The following is a 21,720-nucleotide window of genomic DNA, read 5'->3' on the forward strand; positions in this document are numbered from 1 at the left end:
CCCCCTTAAAGGCCAGAGCCATGCACTCCAAAATTCCTGGCCCATCCTAGATCAATATCCTAAGGCTGCTATTCTGGCCAGCACTGAGCTATTTCCATAGCAACAGAAGTCTGAAAAATGGAAAGCTCTGATTGGACAGCAGGGCACTGCAGTGCATTTTACTGAGGGAGCTAGTCTATGATTTTCTGTATTATGGAGATAGTCTCTTTGGTAATCATCTTCCAAGCTGATACAAGGAATGCTCTTTACTTTTGAGAGTTGCATGTTTTCATCTACCCACTACCATTATCAAATAAAACATCCCTTACTCAGTCTGCAATTATACACCAACCTGGAAGATGGTGTCTCTATTTCTTATAGAAAACTCAGAACTTTGTGCAGTGATAAGTAAACTCCAGTCCCTTCCCCCTCTAAGGGTTCAGTCTAATTGAAGGGAGCAGGGCAGTAAGTGAGGTGGTGGGAGAATATGTACACATTCAGAAAAGTCATCAGAAAAGAAAACTTTCTGAATCAGAAGCAATGATAACAGTCCAGATGCCAGAATCTACAGTAATAGAAAATTCACTCACTCCCTCTCAAAGCAGATCATTGCATTTGGGGATAGCTTTGGGGAATAATTTTATTATCAGAGGTTTTTATTTCCTGCTAAACCCTGCTAAAATGGACCTCCCTGTACACCAACCTGAAACCATCCATTGCCCCTGGTCCTCCCACTAAGGCCGAATCAAACAAACTTAATCCTTCTTTCCAGTGATAATCCTTCAGATATTTAAAGGCAATTTCCATACCCTGTTCCAAGGGCACTATCATCTCCTGGGCATGGACACTGAGCCTCCCTGGATGCAGCCCTACATAGTTTTGGTTTACCTGTCACGTGGTGGCACTTATTAAGCTTTTCATCCTCTAATTCTCCCAGATCTTTTTCACACCAAATATTGCCTAGCCAAGCCTGCCTGATCATTCATTTGTGCAACTGATTCTTTGCATTCCTGTATAGAACATTTACATCCACTCTTTATTAACTTTCATTTGTCTAGTGCCAACCCTTTATTTTAACCTATTAGAAAGTTTCTAATCCCTTCCTAATGTTAGTGAGCACCTTGAATTCTTATCAACTGTAAATTAGACACCCTTGGGGTCTTCTACAGCTTTATCTAGTGATATATGTAAAATACTTTGCAAATCTGAAAGCCCTCTGTAAATGTCACAAGGAAGAAAGAAGGGGGGAAAAAGGAGGAAGAGAAAGAAAAAAAGAATAACCCAGAACCAAAGACAAGTCTCTGGGGGACAAAACACTAGAGACCTCCCTCAGAGTTGATTTCTCTTTCAATACTAATGCTTTTCCTTGGTGTCACTATTCCTCCTTCCCACCATCACCAAAGGCTATCTATTCTGTTCTGCCTATTCTTTCAGCCTTTCCCCATCTTGTCACCTTGGTGAATCTATTCAACTATACAATGTTCTCTCTTGTGTTACTAGCCCCCTGGTCATTTCACCAATTTATCCTTGCCAATCCTCAGTCTTGATTGATTCCCATCTGCCATTCTATCCTCTCTTACACAGCTGATGCTGTGAGGAAATGGAGAAAATCATGCGACCCTTCTGTTTCAGTCTACTAAAAATATATGTTACACAACCTCAAATGTGCTCTCACAGATGACAGGTAAAGCTACTCTACCTGCCTTTTCAAGTCACTCTCTTGTTCTCTACATAGGCTCTTCCAAAAATTTTCATAATTTTTCAATAATTCTCAGGACCTTCTAAGACTCCCTATCCTTCCATTCCATCAGGTGAGAACTTCCCCTCATTCTGATGAAAAAAAAATTGAGGCTATTTATCATGAATTCCTTCTCCTTCAAACATCTAGGTGGCAAGGTGGAGAGAGTGCCAGACCTGGAGTCAGGATAACTCACCATCTTGAGTTCAAATCCAGCCTAAGACATTTATTAGCTATATGATCCTGAACAAGTCACTTAACCTCAGTTTTTTCATCTGAAAATGAGCTGGAGAGGGAAATGGTAAAGCATTCTGGTATGATGGCCAAGGAAATACCAAACGGGGTCACAAAGAGTCAGTCATGACTGAAAAACAAAGGAGTAACAATAATACTTTCTTTACTCTTCCTCCTCCCATATCATTAATATGCCTTCTGCCCCAATCTTTTCCCACACTCCATTCTCCCATGATGAGGTAGCTTTACCCCTTTTCAAGACTAACCCTTCTACCTGCTCTGAAGATCTTATTCTATCCCATCTACTTTAAAGGGACTGCCTCTTCTGTTATCTCTACTCCATCACTTATTCTCCATCTTCCCCTGTATAATGATTGCTTTCTTACTGTCTACAAATTTGTCTATGTCTTCCCTATTCTAGAAAAATAACACACACTTGATCCTTTAGTTCCTCTGTCCTGCAGCATCTCTTTTGATCTTTATAACTAAATTCCTTGAAAAGATCACCTACAATAAGGGCTTCCATTTTGACTCTTCCCACTCTCTTCTGAAGTCCTTTTCACTCCACCCAAACTGCTCTCTTTAAAGTTACAATTGATCCCTTAATTGCCAAATCCAATGGCCTTTTCTCAATCCTTATTTTTCTTGACCTCTCTTAAGCCTTTGACTCTATTGATCACTCTCTTTCCCTCGATACTACCTTTTCTTTAGGTTTTCAAGACAGCTCTCTCTCCTGGTTCTCTTCCTGTCTGCCTGCTCCTTCTCAGTCTCCTTTACTGGATTCTTATCTAGAAGACATTCTCTAACACTATAGATTTCCAATAGGGTTCTGAAGGAGAAAATAACAACATTAATCATTATCATCTGCCTAGTATTTCTATAGCATCTATTATGTGCCAGCACTGTACTAAGTGCCTTAAGAAATTTATCTCTGATCCTCACAGTGGCCCTGAATAACATAAGTGTTATGATTAAAATAATTTTATATATAAGAAAACCGAGGGGGAAACAGGTGAAGTGTCTTTCTGAGGGTCTCTCTAAGTGTCTGAGGGTCGATTTGAACTCAGGTCTTCTTGGCTCCAAGTCTAGCCCTCTCTCCAATGCAACACCTAATTGTCTCTAAAATCTAAAAGTCCTCTGTGACCACTGGAGATTATGGTCATCCCAAAAACTTTCTCCCTCTTCACATAACACTACATACTTGACCATAAATGAAAAATGGTAAGTTATGACATATATGAAAACTTGTGACTCCATTCTGCCCAAGAAGAGCCCAAGAATCTTACTATCAGTTCCCATTCCATGTGATATACAGATGTGCTGAAGGGGTCTGGGGCTGTGAGGACAAGCACTGACACAGAGATCCAGATGCTTCTGATCAGTTTTCTCCATGCCATCCTCAAGATGCAGGGGCTGCAGAGCCTCTCCATTCCCAATTTGAGCTCCCTTGGAGGTCAGATGAAGGGGGTCTGAAACATATCCAGAGAACAAGCAGAATGACTCAGGAGTTATTTTTCCCAGGAAATCCTCCATGAAGCTTTGGCTACAAAAGCCCATGGTGGGGGTGGAGGATTGCAAAGGAAGGAGAGCCAGTTTGCTGCTGGTTAACCCAATAGTAAGACTCTGCCCACACTCAGAGCTTTTATCCACAAGAGTGTTAGAGCTAGAACATCAGACAAAGAATGTCAGCACTAGAAAGGATCTTAGAAATGAGCTACTAAAGCTTCCTAGTATAATAGGTAAGGATGCTGAGTCCCAGAAACACAATGAGAAAACATGAACAGCATTGCCCCCTGGTCTCCTATCTCCTATTTCAGCCTTCTGACCACTGCATCCCACTACTCCTCAATAAAAGAGTCCCATACTTGGACACAGAGTACCCCTTAAAGGCCAGAGCCATGCACTCCAAAATTCCTGGCCCATCCTAGATCAATATCCTAAGGCTGCTATTCTGGCCAGCACTGAGCTATTTCCATAGCAACAGAAGTCTGAAAAATGGAAAGCTCTGATTGGACAGCAGGGCACTGCAGTGCATTTTACTGAGGGAGCTAGTCTATGATTTTTAGTTTTTTGAGAAATACTCCTTGGTATTCATTTTCCAACCAAATCAAGGAATATTCTTTGCTTTTGAGAAGTGTCTATGATACCCTATTCCATTACTATTATCAATTCAAACATCCATTATTCAGTCTTCAATTATAGATCAAAGTGGGAGTGGGGGAGGAAAGGAGTCATAATTTCTTATAGAAAATTCAGAAGTTTATTCAGTGATGAGTAAAGCCTAGTCCCTGCCCTCTCTGAGGGTTCAGTCTAGTAAAGGGAGCAGAACAGTGAGTAAGCTGGGGATCGAATATGCACACATTCATAAAAATCATTAGTCAGGAATATTCCCCAAATCAGAGAAGCTAAGTACCATGTTAACAGACTAGACTTCTTGGAGGATTTGGAACCTACAGTGATAGGAAACTCACTCGCTACCTCTCAGAGCAGATCAGTGATCATTATAATAGCTTCATTATTAAGAGTTTTTATTCCCTATAACTAAGCTTAATTGAACCTCCCTAAAATCCCCCATCCTACCCCAAATGTACCCATTCCTCGTAGGCTTGCCATTATGGTCAAGTAGAAGAAATCAAATCCTTCTTTCTTGTGAAAATACTTCAAATACTTAAAGACCACTCCCATGTCTGTCCCCCAAGGGTATTATTATCTCTTAGACTGTGCCTCTGAGGATGCAGCCCTACATGGCCTTAGCTGCACTGTCATACTGTTGGCACTTATTAAGCTTATGGTCCACTAAAATCTTCAGGTCTTTTTCATACCAACTGTTGTCTATCCAGGCCTCCCAAACCCCTCATTTGGGTAGTTAATTCTTTCCACTCATGTGTAGCATTTTTATATTTATGGTCAGTTAAATTTCATCTTTTTGGAGTCAATTCATTTTTTGAGCCTGTTGAAATCTTTCGAATCCTGTCAATATTAGTGACCACCTTGTGAATCCCATCTTAATGTTAGTGACCATTGCAAATCTTATGTGCTGTACATTTGATAACTTTGGTTTTACATCTAGTGATCTAAATCCCAAAGTAAAGGACTTTACAGATCTGAAAGCCCTTTGTAAATGTCATGAAGGAAAAGGGTGCAAAGAACAGGAAGAAAAGGAAGAACAGTCTAGCACCATGGACAAGTCCCTGGGGCATCACTCTAGAGATCTCTCTCAGATCTCTTTCTGTTTCAATACTATTTTTCTTGGTGTCACTTTTTTCCCCAAGAACTCCTGTTCTACCTATTCTCTCTGCTTTTCCCTGTATTGCCCCCTCAATGAACCAAATCAGCACTGCACTGCCTCCTTCTTTCTTCCTAGCTCCTTGGTTATTTCCCTAATTAAGTCCCGCTAAGCAAAGTCTAGAATTACTCCCACTCCTCCTCATATTCTGCCAGACAGTAGAGAAAATCACACAGCTAATCTGACTGAGTCCACGACAAATATATGGTACACAACTTCAAATGTGCTCTCACTGATACTAAGCCAACCTGCTCTACCTGCATTTTCCACTCTACTCTCCACAAGGTCTCTTCCAAGTCTTTCCATCTCTCCCAAGACAGCCAAAGGCTTCCTGTCCTCACATTCCCTCAGGTGAGGATCTTGCCTCATTTTCATGAAAAAAAAATTTGAAGTCATTTTCCATGAACTCCTTCTTCAGGAAGCTGGGTGACACAAAGGATAGAATGCTGGGTCCAGATTCAAGAAAATCTATTTTGCTATGTCCAAAGATGGCCTCTGACACTTAATAGCTATGTGACTCTGGACAAGTCACTTAATTCTGCCTCATTTTTCTCATCTGTAAAATTAGCTGGAGAGGGAAATGGCAAACTACTTCAGTATCTTTGCCAAAAACAAACAAATGGAGTTTCGAAGAGTCAGACACAACCTGAAAAATAAATGAACAGCCATTTTCTTTTTTATTCTTCCCTACTTCATATCATTCCTATGACTTCTACTCCTATCTCTTCCTTACTCCTACTTCCTATGATGAGATTGCTTCACTCTTTATCAAGGCTAACCCTTCTACCTGCTCTGGAAATCCTATTCCATCCCATCTTCTTTAACAGATTGCTCACTCTGTTGTCCCTACTCTATCACTTATTTTCAATTTACTGTCTTATTTTCAGTCTTGTCTATCTCTCCCCAACTCTGAAAAAAGAATTCTCACTTGATCCTTTAGATCCTAGTATCATCCTGCATCTCTTCTGTTCTTTATGGCTAAACAAAGGCATTCTACAATAAAAATTAAAAAAACCCTTCATTTTGTTTCTTCTCACTCTCTTCAAAAGCCCTTATCACTCCACTTGAAATGCTTTGTCTAAAGCAGTGGTTCCCAAACTTTTTTGGGCCATCGCCCCTTTTCCAGAAAAAAATATTACTTAGCCCCCGGAAATTAATTTTTAAAAATTTTAATAGCAATTAATAGGAAAGATAAATGCACCTGTGGCCATCACTGCTCCTTCTAGATCGCTGCAGCACCCACTTTAGTAATCACTAGTCTAAAGGAACCAAGGATCTCTTTGTTACCAAAATCAATAGACTTTTCTCTTCCCTTATTCTCTTTGATCTCTCTGAAGCCTTCGACATTGTTAATCACTTTTACAAACATGATTCTATCTTTTCTTTAGGTTTTCAGGAAACTCCTCTCTTGGTTCTCTTCCTACCTGTCTGACTGCTCCTTCTCAGACTCCTTTGCCAGATTCTTATCCAGATCACACCTGCTAACACTATAGTTCTTCTCCAGGGTCCTGACCTAGATCATTTTAGAGGGTCTCAAGGTCTTCATCTATAAAATGAGGACTTTAATCCCTGACCTATCCACCTCCTAGACAACTTAGAAGAAGAGAATTAGAAAGTGGCCATAATTCTACAGGAAAAATAGCATTAATCATTATCATCATCATCATATCATAGCTAGAATATATAGAGCACCTACTATGTGCCAGGTCCTCCATCAAGTGCTTCACAAACATTATCTCATTTGATCCTCACAATATCCTGGAAGGTGAGATGCTATTATTAAAACCATTTTATAGGTAAAGAAATGGAAGTGGAAAGTAGTGAAGTGGCTTTCTAAGGGTCATATAGTAATAAGTATCTGAGGCTAGGTTTGAACTCAAGCCTTCCTGACTCCAGTCCCAGCCCTCTCCCTACTGCAACACTTAGCTGCCTCTAAAATCTCAAAGTCTTCTATGGTCATTAGGACAATAGGCATTCCTGTTATAAAAAATCCTTAACTTCCATCTTAGAATCAATATTGTGTTTTGGTTCTAAGGCAGAAGAGCAGTAAGGGCTAAGCAATGGGGGTGAAGTGATTTGCCCAGAGTCACACAGCTAGGAAGCATCTGAGACCAGGCCTGGCTCTCTATCCACTGAGCTGTCTAGCTTCCCCCAAATTCATTATTTTGACTTTAACAGAACTTCCCCCTCTCTTCATACATGCTTGTCCATTAATGGAAAATTATAAGATATGGCATTTATGAAAACTTACAATTCTACTTGGCATTCATAAGAGTGTAAGAGGCTTATGATCAGTTCCTACTCTATGTCCTGCTTTGAAATAAATGTGCTGATTGGGGCCTGGTTTGTGAGGATAAGCATTTTCACAGAGGCTCTGGTGCTTTTGCTTAGTATTCTCCAAACCCTCCTGAAGATGCAGGGGCTGCAGTGCCTCTCCGTTCCCAATTTGAGCTCCTTTGGAGGTCAGATGAAGGAGGTGAAAGACAGCCAGACAACAAGCAGAATGACTCAGGACTTATTTTTCCTGAGAAACTCACCATGAAGCTATGGCTCTCTAGGGACATAGTTGGGGTGAAGAACTGCAAAGAAAGGAGAGTTGATGATCTGCTAGTTAATTCAATAATAAGCTCTGCTTATGCACAGGGCTTCATCCATAAGTGAGTTAGAGAATCAGTGCTGGGAACGCCCTTAGAACACAGAACAAAGAATGCCAGAGATGGAAGAGATCTTAGAAATAAACTACCAAAGCCTCATCTCATATAATAGGTAAGGATGCTGAGTCCTAGAAAGACAATGGCAAAACCTGGTTGATATAACACCCCAATCTCCTATCTTCCAGTTCAGCCTTTTGGCCACTGCATCCTGCTACCCCCCCAATAAAACATACTCAAGCATGGGCACAGAATAGCCCTTAAAGCCCAGGGACACATATTCTAGAATTCCTGGTCCCCCCTTGATCAACATCTATTATATTATATTATATTATATTAGCAGCTGATATGCTAGCCAGCACTGAGATGTTGCCATAGCAGCAGAAGTCTGAAAAATGGAAAGCTCTGATTGGACAACAGGACACTGCAGTATATTTCCCTGTGGGAGATGGTTCATAGATTATGCAGACAATTTCCTTGGTAATCATTTTCCAGTTTGATGCAAGGTATACTCTGCTTTTGAGGGGAGTATGTTCTACCCTACATCACCACCATAATCTATTTTCTCAATTAAAACATCTCTTACCAGTCTTCAGTTTTAAATCAGACTGAGGGAGTTATTCCTATTTCTTGTAAAAAAAAATCAGATCTTTATGCAATGATGAGTAAACTCCAGTCCTTTGCCTCTAGTTAGAAGAAGCAGGGAAGTGAATGAAATAGGGACAGAATATGCACACATTCACAAAAATCAGGCAGGAAGATTCCCTGAACCAAATAGGTGTATTACAATCATTTCAGTCTAAGCCAGTGAAGTGAGAAACCCCATGAAGTGCTCCATTCCCCCTTAACCAAGACAGGGGAGAGAGAAAGCACTCCCATTGGGCTGCTGGACAGAAGAGTGGGTGAAGTGAGGGATGTCTTCAGGTGTGGGTGGAGAGAGGGAAGGGAACAGCTTTGCCCCACTAACTCTTGAAGGTAACGGCATGCACACCCTGTTAACTGAATCCCCTTTAGGTGAAGTAATGGAGACTGAACAGGCTTGACTAATTCAGGGCTAAGTTGGTTGATAGATAGGAATTGATCCCACTGAGATTAGCAACTTTCGCTGTTTAAAGATTATTCCCTAAACCCTGAGATAGATAAAAGGTTCAAGTTGTCTTCTCAATCAGCAGAACAGCTGTCCCAGTGCCTTGCTTAGATGAATTTTTTATCTAGGTAATGTTTGTTAGTGATAAGTATAGCTTGATATAACCTCACACAGGCTCTTAAATTCAACTAGGAAAGGGATTTATTAACTTCAGGAAAACAGGGAGAGGGGAGGGGGATTTTAGGAATGAGGAGGAGGAGGTAAGCTTTTTAAAATCTCCAATAAACTTGTTGGCTTCACTTTCCCCAAAGGGGAAAGTGCTTTGAATAATTTGACTTTATCTCACTCAATAACTGACCTTTCTCCTAATCTAATGTTACTAAGTTTAAGATGGTGAAGGTAGACTTGATTGAAGATAGTTGAGATCTTGTAAGTGAGGTAATATTTCCCAGTGCTCTCAGTCTGGTATAGTCTCTATGGAGTAAACCAGCAAAATCACCCTTTGCTCCATGAGATCAGAGATGAGCTAACAAAAGGACAACCTAACTCTCCTTCCCAGCCTCCCTTGAACCCCAAAAGCAGTGTCCAAAATGTCCTTGCAAGTTGGGTGTCTTGGCTTTTTATATCCAGGTTCTTAATGGCCCAACTGCCCCCTCTCCTGGAGTTCGGGGGGGGCACTGTGGAATTCTGTGAGGCAAACTTAACCCCACTTAAGATCATGAATGTTACAACCCACAGAAAGGGCTTTTGTTGTCTTCTTTGACATATGTGCCATAGGTTCACCACCATGGGTCTAGGCCATTTGCAAGTCATAGAATCATCCAATTCAGGGACTAATAGTATAAAGAGGCATCACATTGACTTGTCGTCCAGTAGAGAAGAGTATTCACAGGAATGCCACTTTTAGGACAATGATCCCAGTTTAGTTGGAGAGCAGATGTTGAAACAGCAGAATTCTAAACTGGGTTTTCAAATATGATTGGGGTAGGAAAGGAGAAAGAGGCCAACTGAGGTATATAAGAAAGGGAAGCTACTCAGGGACAAGCCAGAAATTTTCTAGCTATGGAAGCAGGTCATTTCACTTTGGTATAGCAGTTTGGGAGAAATTATTGTTGAGATTTTTTTGTTTTTTTGTTTTGTTTATAACACCAAGTTTAGATATGCTTCTCTGAAATCCCCTTCCTCCCTTTATCCATTGCTCCTGATTCCCCTTACAAGGACCAAATAGAACAAATCTAATCCTTTTATGTGATACACCTTTAAATACTTAAAGACAACTCCCATGTCCTTCCCTGAAGATAGTATTATGCCCTGAATATGAACACTGGATGTAGTCCTAGATGGCTTTGGCTACCTTGGCATTCTGGTGACATTAAGCCTGTGGTCCACTAAAATCTCCAGATATTTTTCACACCCTCTGTTTTCTAGCCAGGACTTCTTGCTCTCTCATTTGTGCCATTGATTCTTTGCATTCATTTGGAGGACCTTCATATTTACCCCCCTGTTAAGTTTCATCTTTCTGGCATTACCCCATCATTTGAAACTATTGAGAGCTTTTTGAATCCTGTCTTAATATAAGCTATTGTTGCAAATTTCTGGGCTGTAAATTTGATATGCTTGTCGTCTACAGTTTTTTCTAGTAATATAACATGTAAAGAGTTTTGCAGATCTAAAAGCCCTTTTTAAATGTCAAGTGAAAGAAAAGGAGGAAAAGGCTGGGGTAGGGGGGATGAACAATCCAGGACCACAGAAAAGTCCTTAGGGCACCACACTAAAGACTTCTTTCAGAGTTTATTTTTCTTCCTTTTTTAAAAATCCTTACTTTTTGTCTTAGTAGCAACTGTGACTTGCCCAGGGTCACACAGCTACAAAGTGTCTGAGGCCAAATTCTAACCCGGGTCTTTCTGACAACAGGTCTAGCTTTCTATCTTCTATGCTACTTACCTACCCCTTCTATTTCAATACTGGTAATTTTTCTTGGTCACTATTTCCCCCAAGTCCATTTCTTCCTTTGCTTCCCATTTTTTCTCGTTTTCCCTTTGGTGAACCAAATCAACTCTACACTATCAACCTCTCTTGAGATTTTAGCCAATTGATCACCCATAAGTCTCAACATTGAATCACTTCCACCCTTCATTATATTCACTCCTACATATCTGATACTACAAGAAGATGGAGAAAAATCACAACCATTCTGATGTTACACAACCTCAAATGTGCCTTCTCTAATGCTAGGAAACCCTACCCTACCTCCTTTTTTGACTCACTATTCCACTATCTGGAGGGTCTCTTCTAAACCTTTTCATCTCTCCTAAAACTTCCCATGATTCTCTGTCCTCCCATTGCCTCATGTGAACCTTTTCCCTCATTTTAATGAAAAAATTGAGACCATTTCCCATGAACTCCTTCTTCTACAGGCAGCTAAGTGACAGTGTATAAAGTACTAAGCCTAGAGTCAAGATGACTCATCTTACTGTGTCCAAATCCAGCCCCAGACACTTGCTAGCTGTGTGACTCTTGGCATGTCATTTAATCATGTTTTCCCCAGTTCTTCATTTGTCTAATGAGCTGGAGGGAGAAATAGCAAACCACTCCAGTATCTTTGCCAAGAAAACCCCAAATGGGGTCAGGAAGAGTTGGACATGACTGGAAAATGAATGAACAACAAAAATAACAACCTGCTTCACTCTTCCTACCCCACATCATTCACATACCTTCTACCCCTATCTCTTTTTTCATTTTTATATTCCATGAGGATTAAAGACTCTTTATCAAGCCTAACCTTTCTAACTGCTCTGGAGATCTTATTCTATCCCAGCTTCTTTATCAGACTTCCACCTCTGTCCTCTTTACTCTCTCACTTATTTTCAATCTCGTCCTGGCTACTGAATCATTTCTTACTGCCTACAAACTTGTCTATTGTCATCCCTATCCTGATGGGGGAAAAAAAGAATTTTCACTTGATCCTTCAGTGCCTATTGTCATCCTACATCTCTTCTGGTCTTTGTGGCTAAACTCCTTGAAAAGACCATCTAAAAGAAAGACTTCATTTTGTCTATTCTCACTCTCTTCTTAAGCCTTTATCACTTCACTTAAACCCCTTTCTCTAAAATTACCAATGGTGTCAGTTGCCAAAATCAATAGACTTTTCTCTGTTCTCATTCTCCTTGAACTCTCTGAAGTCTTTGGCATTGTTGATCATTCTTTTCTCCTTTATACCCTCTTCTCTTTAGGATTTCAGGACAACCCTCTCTTCTGGTTCTCTTCTTACCTATCTGACCACTCCTCATGCTCCTTTGCTATATTCTTATACAGGTCACATCATCTAACTTCATAGGTCACTCACAGGGTCCTCTCCTGGACCCTTTTATAAGATCTCAATTTCCTCATCTATAAAATGAGGAATTTAATTACAGATTTATCTACCTCGGATATCTTGGAAGATAGAATGAGAAAAATGGTTGCAATCCTGAAGGGGAAAATAACAATAGCATTAATCATCATCATCATCATCATCATCAACATCAGAACTGGAATTTATATAGTACCTACTATGTGCCAGGCACTTTACTAAGTGCTTCACAAACATTATCTCCTTTGATCCTCAACCACACTGAAAGGTAGTTGTAATTATTGAAAACATTTTATATGTAATAAAACTGGGGGAAAGAGGATGCAGTTGACTTTCTGAAAGGCACATAGTAATAAATGTCTGAATTTAAATTTGAACTCAAATATTCTTGATTCTAACCTAGCCCTCTCTCTAGCTAGGCAACACTTACCTGCTTCTAAAATCTAAAACTCTTCTATGGCAATTAGGGACCATGGTCATCCTCACTATTTTAGCTTTATCAGTGTTTTCTCCCTCTCTTAATAACACAACATACTTGTCTACCAATGGGAAAATATTTTAAATTGTATAATTATATGTAAACATGTATGTGTTTACAGGTATGTATAACGTGCAAAAAACTTGTGATTCCATTTGGCATTCATAAGAGCACAAGAAGTTTAATATCAGTTCCTACTTGAGGTATTGCAATGAAACAGATATACTGAATGGGGCATAGTCTGCAAGGGCAAGCATTGAAATGAAAGCCCTGATGCTCCTGCTTAATATTCCCCACACCTCCCTCAATTCAAGATGCAGAGACTGCAGAGCCTCTGCATTCCCAATTTGAGCTCCCTTGGAGGTCAGATGAAGGTGGTAAGAGATGAAAGACAGCCAGAGAGCAGAATGACTCAGGAGTTATTTTCCTACAAAATCCTCCATGAAGCTGTGTCTATCTAGACCCAAGGTGAGGATAGAGAACTGTAAAGGATGGAGAGCTGATGATCTGCTAGTTAATTCAATAACAATATGGATGAAGCCCTGTGCAACTTATGCACAAGACTTCATCCATAAATGTGTCAGAATATTAGTGCAGGGTACAGCTTGGAGCAGAGAACAAAGAATGTCAGAGATGGACGGGATCTTAGAAATACGTGTTGACATGTAATAAGAAAGGATGCTGAGTCACAGAAAGACAATGGGAAAACTTGGATGATATAGGACCCAGATCTCCTATCTCCCAGTTCAGCCTTCTGGCCTCTGCATCCTGCTACCCCTCAAAATAAAACATTCTCATGCATGGGCACAGAGTACCCCAATAAAGGCCAGAGCTCCATACTCTTGGTCCACCCTACGTCTGCATCTATTATAGTATAATATCTGCTGATACTCTGGCCAGTGCTGAGATGTTGCCATAGCAACAAAAGTCTGAAACATGGAAATCTCTGATTGGGCAATAGAGCACTGCAGTACATATCCATTAGGAAGATAGTTCATGATTTTCTGTATTATTGAGACAGAATCCTTGGTAATCATCTTCCAATCTGACACAAAGAATACTCTTTGCTTTTGCAATGAATACATCATCATCATAATCATCATAATCAATTTTTTCAATCAAAATATCCTTGATCCAGTCTTCAATTTTAGACCAAACTGGAGGGATTGTTCCTATTTCTTGTAGAAAATTCAGAACTTTATGCAATGATGAGTAAACTCCAGTCCTTGACCTCTCTAAAGGTTCAGTCTAGTTGGAGCAAGCAGGGAAGTGAATGAGATGGGGAGAAAATATACACACATTCACAAAAATCACCAAGATGAAAGATTCCCTGGATTAAATGGGCCTGTTACAATGATGAGAGTCTAGCCCACTTGGAGGTCCCAGAACCATCCAGTTGAGGGGATTTTGGGGTTAGAGAGGCATCACATAGGCTTACTATCCAACAGAGAAGAGCAATCAGAAGAATGTCACTGTCATGGCAACTGCCTCAGTTTAGTTGGAGAGCAGGTGCTAAAGCAAAAGAGCTCTAAAATGGGTTCTCAAATAGAGTTGGGTTAGGAAAGGAGAAAGAAGCTAATTGTAGCCTATAAGGAAGGGAAGCTACTCAGGGAGAAACTAGGGAGAAAAGACTGAACTGTCATCAAGCCTCCATTTAAATACCTATACTGACAGGAAATTTACTATTTATCAAAGAAGGCCATTGCACTTTAAGATAGTTATGTGGGACAAGATCATTGTTAGGGTTTTTTTTAAATATGTTGGTTTGTTTTGTTTTGTTTCTGACACCAAGCTAAAATATTCTTTTCTGAGATTCCCTTCTTCTATCTACTCACTGTTCCTGGTCCCCCTATAAGGGTCAAAGAGAACAAGTCTAATCTTTATTTCCTATAATATTCCTCCAAATACTTAAAGATAACTACCATAGTATTCCCTAAGGATATAATCATTTCCTGAATCTGGACACTTCGCCTCTGAGGATGCAGTCCTATGTGGCTTTGACTGTCCCATCACACTAATTATTCATGTAATTTACTAAAACCTCCAGATATTTTTCACACCAACTATTGTCCAGCCAAGCCTCCCTGATTTTTCATTTTGAGCAGTCAATTATTTGCATTCATATTTAAAACTTTTGTATTTTCTCCTTGTTAAGTTTCATCTTCCTAGAGTTGGCAATTATTTGAGCCTATTAAGAATTCTTTGAATTTCATCTTGATATAAGCAATTATTGCAAGTTCTTATAAACCACAAATTTGATAAACCTACTGTCTACAACTTCATCTAGTAATATAAATATTAAGTGCTTTCCATATCTGAAAGCCCTTTGTAAATGTCATAAGGAAGAGGAAGAGAAAGAACAAAGAACAACCTACCATCAAGGACAAATTCCTGAGATATCACACTCAAGATCTCCTTCAGAACTGATTTCTATTCATACTAATGACTTTTCTTCATGTCGCTATTTTCCTCAAGGCCATCTCTCTGGTGCTACTCGTTCTCCCTGGTTTTCCACATTTTTTTTCCTTTGGTGAACCAATTCACTCTACAGTCATCCTCTCTCGAATCTCTATCCAATTAAAACTTGCTAAGTCTCAGCCTTAAATCACTCTCACCTTCCATTATATTCTCTCATGTACATCTGATGCTACAAAAAAGGTGGAGAAAATCACACAACTATTCTGATTCAGTACACTGCAAAGATATGGTACACAGCTTCAAATGTGTTCTCACAGATGCTGAGCAATCCTACTCTACCTGTCTTTTAGGCTCACTCTCACACTCTCTAGAGCAGTGATGGTGAACTTTTTAGAGATGAAGTGCCCAAACTTCACACTGCACGTGAGCCCCTTCCTTTACCCCAGACAGGAGAGGAAGGAAGCATACTTATTGGGCTGCTAGGCAGAGGTATGGTTGGTGAGAGAAATGTCCTCAGGTGTGCATGGAGAGAGGAAGGGAAGCAGCCCCCTCTAGCATTTGTACCATAGGTTTGCCGATACAAATCTAGAGAGACTCTTCCAAACTGTTTCATTGCTCCAAATACTTCTCATGGTTTCCTATCCTTCCATTCCTGAGTATGTGACTCTTTGGCCATTAGGAACCTTGGTCATCCCCATTGTTTTGATTTTAACAAAACCTTTCCCATCTATTCATAACAAAGCATACTTGTCCACCAATAGAAATTATGTCATGGTGTATAAAAACCTGTGATTCCATTAGGCAGATAATAAGAGCCTAAGAAGCTTAATATTGGCTCCTATACCACATACTACAATTAGAATTCTATTGAGTGGGAGTTGGTCTGTGAGGACAAGCATTAAAAAAGAGACTCTGATGCTCCTGCTTGGTGTCCTCTGCACTTTCCTGAAGATGCAGAAGCCACAATGCCTCTCCATTCCCAATTTGAGCTCCCTTGGAGGTCCGATGAAAGGGGTAGGAGATGAAACAGAGCCAGAGAACAGAATGACTCAGTAGTTAATTTTCTGGAAAATCCATCATGGCTACCTAAGGACATAGTTGTGGTAGGGAATTGTAAAAGGAGAGCTGATGGTCTGCTGGTTAATTCAAATAATAAGACCTCTTATTATTGAGGCAAAGTGCTTCAACTACAAGAGTATAGGACAAAGAAAGCCAGAGCTCAATGGGATCTTAGAAATAAGCTACCAAAGTATTCTCATGTGAGGTAAGGACACTGAGTCTCAGAAAGACAATGTTAAAACATGGTTGATATAATGCCCCAGTCTCCTATTTCCCTGTTCAGTCTTCTGGTCACTGCATCCTGACGGGTCTCAATAAAACAATCCAATGCATGGGAACAGAATAGCTCTTAAAGCCCAGATCCCTATACTCCAGAATTCCTGGCCCACCCTAAGTTAGCATCCTAAGGCTAATATTCTGCCTAGCACTGAGATATTGCCATAGCAACAGAAGTCTGAAAAATTGGGAAAGCATGATTGGATAACAGGGCACTGCAGTACATTTCCCTGAGAGAGAAAGACAATGATTTCCTAGATAATAGACAACTTTGTTAATCATCTTCCAAGCTGATGCAAGGATTACTCTGCTTTGGAGAGGCATATGTTCTACCCCTTAACATAACTATTATCAATTAAGACTTCCCTTATTCAATCTTAAATTTTAGAATAAACTGAGGGAGTTATGCCTATTTCTTATAGAAAATTATGAACTTTAGAAGTGATGAATAAACTCCAGTCCTTGCCTCTTTGGGTATTCACTGTAATTAAAGGGATCATGGAACTGAGTGAGATGGGGAAAGAATATGAATACGTTCAGAAAAATGATCAGGAACGAAGATTCCCTGAACCAAATGTGCAAATTACAATGGTGACTGGCTTGGTCTCTTGGAGGTCTCAGAATCTGCAGTGAGGGAAAACTCATTACCCCTCAAAACAGCCCTTTGCACTTGGTAGTGGCTATTTGGGATAACTTCAATATTAGGAGTTTTTATTTCCTGGCACTGAAATTGTTTGAAACTCACTGAGATTCACCAATTATTCCTACCAGTAGGTCCAATTAGAACAAATTTAATCCTTCTTTCAAGTGAGAACACTTCAAATACTTAAAGCTAACTCTCATATCCTATCCTCAAAGACACTATAATCTCTTAGACATGGACCCTGTGCCTCTCTGGATGCAGCCCTAGGTGGCTTTGGTTGCCCTGTCACACTATGGGCCCTTATTAAGCTTGTGGTCCTCTAAAATCCCTAGCTCTTTTTCATACCAATTGTTGTCTACGTAGACTTCCTGCATCTTTCATTTTTGTAGTTGATTCTTTGCGTTTGTGTATAGGACTTTTATATTTCTCCCTTTTTAAATTTTATTTTTCTATACACATCCCACTATTTGAATCTGTTGAAATGTTTTGAATCCCATCTTTATGTTAATGACCATTATGAAATCTTACATTCTGCAAATTCGGAAACCCTGGTGTCCAAAGCTTCATCTATCGATATATGTAAAGTGCTTTGTTTCCCTCATGAGGAAGAAAGAAAAATAGGAGAGAAAGAAAAATAACAATCCAGGACCAAGGACAAGTCCCTGGGGCACCACACTTAAGACTTCCTTTAGAGTAAATTTCAAATCAATACTAATTCTCTTTCTTGGTGTCACTCTCCCTCCCCAAGGCCAACGCTGGATTTTCCCATATGACTTTTAGTGAACAAGTTTTGCTCCATATTCTCCTCCTCTCTTGAGTCCCTAGGCAATTGAAATCCAATAAGCTTGAGACTTGAATCATTCCCACCCTTTATCATATTATCTTCTAACATCATATGCTAAATGAAGATGGAGAAAATTCACACAACTGTTTTGATTCAGTCTGCTACAAATATTTGGTACACAACCTCAAATGTGCTCTCACTGAAACTAAGCTATCCTACTCTTCCTGCCTTTTCAACTCCATTCTCTAGGGACTCTTCCATTCTCAGGGACTCTTCCAAACTTTTTCATCGCTGCCAAAACCACTCATGGCTCCCTGTCCTCCCGTTACTTCAGGCGAGGCTCTTCCCTCATTTTAATAAGCTCCTTCTTCTTCAGACAACTAGATGGCACAGTGGGTAGAGTCCTGTGTCTGGATTCAGAAAGACTCATCTTCATAAGGTCAAATCCAACCTCAAACACTTATTAGTTGTGTGGCCTTGGGCAAATCACTTAACACTGTTTACCTCAGTTCCTCATCTGTGAAATGTGCTGGAGATAGAAATGGTAAACTATTCCCAGTGTCTTTGCTAAGAAAATCCCAAACGGAGTAATGAAGAGTTGAACATAACTGAAAATGACTGACTAGCCAGCTTCTTGTTTACTCTTCCCTACCTTATATTGTTCATATGCCTTCTGCCTCTATCACTCTTTTCATGAGGAAAGCTTTATTCCTTATCAAGGATAACCTTTCTACTTGCTCTGAAAATTCCAAACCATCCCATCTATTTTATTTATTTTTTAAATTTTATTTTATTTGTTTTTTAATTTTTTAAACCTTACCTTCTGTCCTAGTATCAGTTCTAAGACAGAAGAGCAGGGAGGGTTAAATAATTGAGATGAAGTGACTTGCCCAGGGTCACACAACTATGAAGTGTGTGTGGTCAGATTTGAACCCAGTACCTCCTTACTCCAAGCCTCCCACTCTGTCCACTGTGCTACCTAGCTACCTCTCTCTCATCTACTTTTAACAGATTCCCTCCTGTGTCATCCACATCCTGTCATTTATTTTTCAAATCTCTCCTTATCTACTGCCTAATTTCTTATTGTCTACATACTTTACTGTGTCTTCTCAAGCCTAAAGAAAAAAAATCTCACTTCATCCTTCACTTCCTGTTGTCATGTTACATCTCTTCTGTCCTTTGTAGATAAACTCTTTGAAAAGGCCATCTATAGTGGAGACTTCCATTTTGTCTCCTCTCACATTCTTCTTAATCCCTTATCATTCAACTAATATTGCTCTCTCTAGTTACCAATGACATCTTCATTGCAAAAACCAATATTTTTCCCTAGTCTTATTCTCCTTGACCCCTCTGAAGCCCTTGACACCACTGATCACTCTCTTCTCCTGGATACTACCTTCTCTTTAGATTTTATGGACATCCCTGCCTCCTAGTCCTCTTCCTACCTGTTTGACTGCTCCTTCTCAGTCTCCTTTGTCAGATTCTTATCCAGATCACATCCACTAACAGTACAGATCTCCCATAGGGTCCTGATCCAGGTCCTCTTACTCAGTCTCAATTTCTTCATCTGTCAAATATGGAGTTTCATCTCTGCCTTCTCTATCTCCTAGGTATCTTGGAAAAGGAGAATAAGAAAAAGGTCATAATCCTGCAGGGGGAAATACCAGCAACATTAATTATCATCAATTTATCATCACAGCTAGTATTTATATAGCACCTACTATGTGCCAGGCACACTACTAAGTGCTTCACAAACATCATCAATTTTAATCCTCACAACAACCCTGGAAGGTAGGTGCTATTATTAAAACCATTTTATAGGTAAAGAAATGGGAGGGGGAAAGTGGTGCATGGACTTTCTAAGAGCCACATAATAATAAGCATCTGTGTCTAGATTTGAACTCAGGTCTTCTCAACTCCAGTCCCAGTGCCTTCCACTGCAACATTTAGACTTTTCTAAAATCTAAAACTTTTTATCAGGTACCATATTGCCCCATTATTTTGACTTTAAATAAATTTGCTCCCTCCTTTCATAACGAAACATCCTTGTCTACTAATGGAAAATAAGCTATGACACAGATAAAAACTTGGGATTTCATTGTCTAGACAGAAAAGCTCTAAAAGCTTAGTATCAGTTCCTATTGCAATGAGACAGATGTGTTGAATGGGACCTGGTCTATGAAGACAAGTACTGACATAGAGACCCTGATGCTCCTGCTCAGTATTCTCTGCACTTCCTGGAGATACAGAGGCTGCAGTGCCTCTCCATTCCCAATTGAGCTCCCTTGAAGGTCAGATGAAGGGAGTAGGAGATGAAAGACAGCCAGAGAACAAGTAGGATGACTCAGGAGTTATTTTTCCTGCCAAATCCACCATGAAGCTTTGGCTACCTGGGGCCCTGGTAAGGGGTGGAAGACTACAAAGGAAGGAGAGATAAAAAAAACCTATTGATTAATTCAAAACTAAGCTCCCTACCTATATTTAGTGCTCATAGTATTAGTGCAGGGAACACCATTGGAACACAGGACAAAGAATGTCAGAACTTAAAGAAATCTTAGAAGTAAGTTATCAAAGTGTCCTCATGTAATAGGTAAGGATACTAAGTACCAGAAAGACAATGGTAAATGGGCAGTGGATGATATAGGACCCCAGGCTCCTATCTCCCAGTTCAGCCTTCTGGCCACTGCATCCTGCTGCTTACCAATAAAATAGTCCCATGCATGGACACAGAGTACCCCTTAAAGCCCAGAGCCCCATTTTCTAGAATTGCAGACACACCCTAGATCTGCATTGTAAGGCTGGTATTCTGGCCAGCATTGAGATGTTGCCGTAGCAACAGAAGTCTGAAAAATGGAAAGCTCTGATTGGACAACAGTGCACTGCAGTATATTTTCATGAGGAAGATTAGTTCATGATTTTCTAGCTTATGTAAACAAACTCCTTGATAATCATCTTCCAATTTGATGCAAGGAATACTCTTTGCTTTTGAGAGGTGCATGTTCTACCCTCACTCATCACCATTATCAATTTTATTAATTAAGATATCCTTTATTCAGTCTTCGATTTTAGACCAAATTGGAGAAGTATCCCTATTTCTTGTAGAAAATTCAAAATTTTGTGTAGTGATGAATAAACTCTTGTCCCTGCCTTCTCTGAGGGATCAATCTAGTTAGGGGAAGCCAGGCAGTGAGTAAGGTGGGAAAAGAATAACTAGTGGCAACTAGGTGGCTCAGTGCAGAGAAAGTCAGGTCTGGAGTCAGAAGGTCCTGGGTTCAAGTCTGAGCTCAGACACTTCCTAGCTGTCTGACCCTAGGCAAGTCACTTAACTCCAGTTGCCTACCCCTTACTACACTTCTGCCTTGGAATTGGTTCTTACTATTGATTCTAATACATAAAGTAAAGATTTAGAAAAAAAAGAATCTATACTAAATATCGGTTCCAAGGCAAAAGAGTAGTAAGGGCTAGGCAATTGGGATTAAGTGACTTGTCCAGAATCATACAACTAGAAAATATTTGAGGCCAGGTTTGAACCAGAACCTTCCATCTCCACGTCTTGCTCTTTCTCCTCTAAGTCACCTAATGCCATCTTAGTATTGATTCTAAGACAAAAGATTAAGGTTTATTTTTTAAATAGAGAGAGGAAGGAAGGAAGGAAGGAAGGAAGGAAGGAAGGAAGAAAGGAAGGAAGGAAGGAAGGAAGGAAGGAAGGAAGGAAGGAAGGAAGGAAGGAAGGAA

This window comes from Gracilinanus agilis, chromosome 1 (assembly GCF_016433145.1).
Source record: "Gracilinanus agilis isolate LMUSP501 chromosome 1, AgileGrace, whole genome shotgun sequence".
NCBI classification, from domain to species: domain Eukaryota; kingdom Metazoa; phylum Chordata; class Mammalia; order Didelphimorphia; family Didelphidae; genus Gracilinanus; species Gracilinanus agilis.